This window comes from Lactuca saligna, chromosome 1, assembly GCF_052625555.1.
Source record: "Lactuca saligna cultivar CGN05327 chromosome 1, ASM5262555v1, whole genome shotgun sequence".
NCBI classification, from domain to species: domain Eukaryota; kingdom Viridiplantae; phylum Streptophyta; class Magnoliopsida; order Asterales; family Asteraceae; genus Lactuca; species Lactuca saligna.
This window is the reverse complement of record NC_136417.1, coordinates 176494599-176497349: the sequence shown is the minus strand read 5'-3', so window position 1 is coordinate 176497349 and position 2751 is coordinate 176494599.

Below are 2751 nucleotides of genomic sequence, written 5' to 3'. Positions count from 1 at the left end.
GCGTGATTGACTTTGGGAAGGCATGGGATACTCATTTACCCCTTGTCAAGTTTTCCTATAATAACAGTTATCGCACGAGCATCAAGGCTGCTCCATTTGAAGCCCTCTACGGCCGTAAGTGCAAATCCCCTCTGTGGGTGATACCCAACTAGCAAGGGGCAAGCTTCCGACGTTACTCTTACCGGTCCGGAAATCATCCGGGAAACGACAGAGAAAATCGTTCAAATCCGTGAACGATTGAAAGCCTCTAGAGACCGACAGAAGAGCTACGCAGATAAACGAAGGAAACCTTTGGAATTTCAGGTGGGAGACCGAGTCCTTCTCAAAGTCTCACCCTGGAAGGGCTTGATACGCTTCGGCAAGCGTGGGAAGCTAAATCCGAGGTACATAGAGCCTTTCGAGATTCTTGCAAGAGTCGGCCCCGTAGCTTACAAACTCGATCTACCAGGCGTACTTCGTAACGTACATTCTACATTCCACGTATCTAACTTGAAAAAGTGTCTATCCGACGAGACTCTCGTAATCCCACTCGACGAAATCGAGATCAACGAAAGCCTCAATTTTGTGGAAGAACCAGTGGAAATCATGGACCAAGAGGTCAAGCAAACAAAACAAAGTCGCATACCCATCGTGAAGGTTCGCTGGAACGCTAAGCGGGGACCTGAATTCACATGGGAACGCGAAGATCAGATGCAACACAAGTACCCACAATTGTTTACCTAATCCACGAGTGTTCTCTTACTTTGAATTTCGGGACGAAATTCCCTCTAACGGGGGGATGATGTGACAACCCGATATTTCAACTCTTTGTAATGACCTAATAGGTCAAGTATTGTAAACATCTTTGAGTTACTAAAATTAACTTTGATAATAAAATGTCCAAAAAGTTTCTATTTAAATTCTTCTATGTTTAGATATCATCAAACCATGATCGTATGTAAAAAGAACGCCTAAATCCGACTTCGTATATTGAAGTTATGATATTTCAAGTCCAGCTTAGCAACAAACGGCTAAAAACTCGAAACGGAGATCGAGCGACATTTGGCCGGAATGACCTAAACGAGAATCGAAGGTCTCGACAATGGTATTTCAACGGTAAAAATTCTGGCAAAAACCGACGTCAGATAAAGAAGTTATGAATTTTTAAAGAAATTCCTTAATCACGTCATTTTAATAAATAAATAATAAAAATAATTTCAGAATTTGCCAACGGAATCTAAACGAAAGTTGTAGATCGTAGTCTCACCTTCGCGGGGATAAAAAGAACGTCGAAAACGGAGTTCGTATGAAGGAGATATGAATTTTTGAAGTTTGATAAATAATTTATATATAAATTTTATTAAAAATTCGGTATTATCCGAAGAGGAGTCAGCCTAGGGCCGAGGTACGCCCCGCGTACTCGAAGGGCACGGCCTCGGAACGTCCACGTCGCCCTATGCGAAGCAATCCGACCCGCTGTCCCATCCGACCCGCTCCGTCCAAAGTACGTAAGCGATGACGTACGGGTACGCGATGCGTACGCCCGTACGCCCCGCGTTCGGAGGCGGTTCAGCACCCCTATAAAAGGGATGCGAGCCTTTCCGAAAATGTTGTTCATTTCCTCTCTTTCTCTCCCGATCTTGCCTCGATTTCCGTGCCCGTTCAAACCCGAAGCTCTGGTCTTTTTGCTCAAGTCCCGAGGGTTGATTTTACTCCCGAGATTCCCGAGAATCCCGAGAAAAATCCGTTTCGCGAGACGAAGCTCTGCCCGGTTTTCGATCTCGCTATCTTCGAATTTCCAAGTGAGTTCATACCCCTTTATTCAACCTTTGAAATGCTTTTAAATGTTTTAAATACTTTATTGGGGGGGGGGGGAATACAAGTTAAACACTTATAGTTATTGCTTCGATCACATGTGATTGCATTAATCACATGTGATTAATAACTAAGGAAACCAATGATTTTATCACTGTTCAAACTGTTTTACTTCAAAATGTTTTACAAACTCTTTTACTTATAAAATGCTTTATTGTAAACTTTGTTTTACTACCTATAAATTTGCATGCCTATATATGTATAGCTGTATAAATAATGTTTAAAGGGCTTAGGAAAGCCACCTATCCTATTTCCTTTTCCTCGGTTTGGATGTGGTCTGGTGGAATTTCGGGTGACTATCCGAGGGTCGTTTCAATATTAGTTATATGTCGTATATACGTGTATAGACATAAAGGTACTTCCATATTCATGCTTATCAACACATCATTAGTAAGTTACCATCGGGGTAACACGGGATCATACTACTACGATTTCTAGATCAACGAGTCAGTTCATTCATGAGTCAATATTCATTACTAAGAGAACATATACAACGATACTAGAACAAGTAATATTATATTACATATACACGAATAAGTTAACAATTGTGATCCACTGTATGGGAGCATGTCTTAATTATCATGACCCGAGTTGTAGCCATAGTCTCTTGGAGGGAGAGCGTTGAGTTTGCGTATAGATCTATACTGGATTGACTATCCTACACTTTGCTGTTAGCTACAGTGGGACCGACAGGTCTACGGGTGCCAAACGTCATAACTTATTTTTCGACTATACGTTGTCGATGTTACCAGTCGATAGTATGGTGCAATTTATCACACGATACCTTAATATAAACCCGGTTTAAGGTAGTTAGTACCGCAGTAGTTCATATAAAACGAAACTACCGTAGTACAATAATTTACCCATTACATTTTGGTGATAACCTCGCTTAAACTT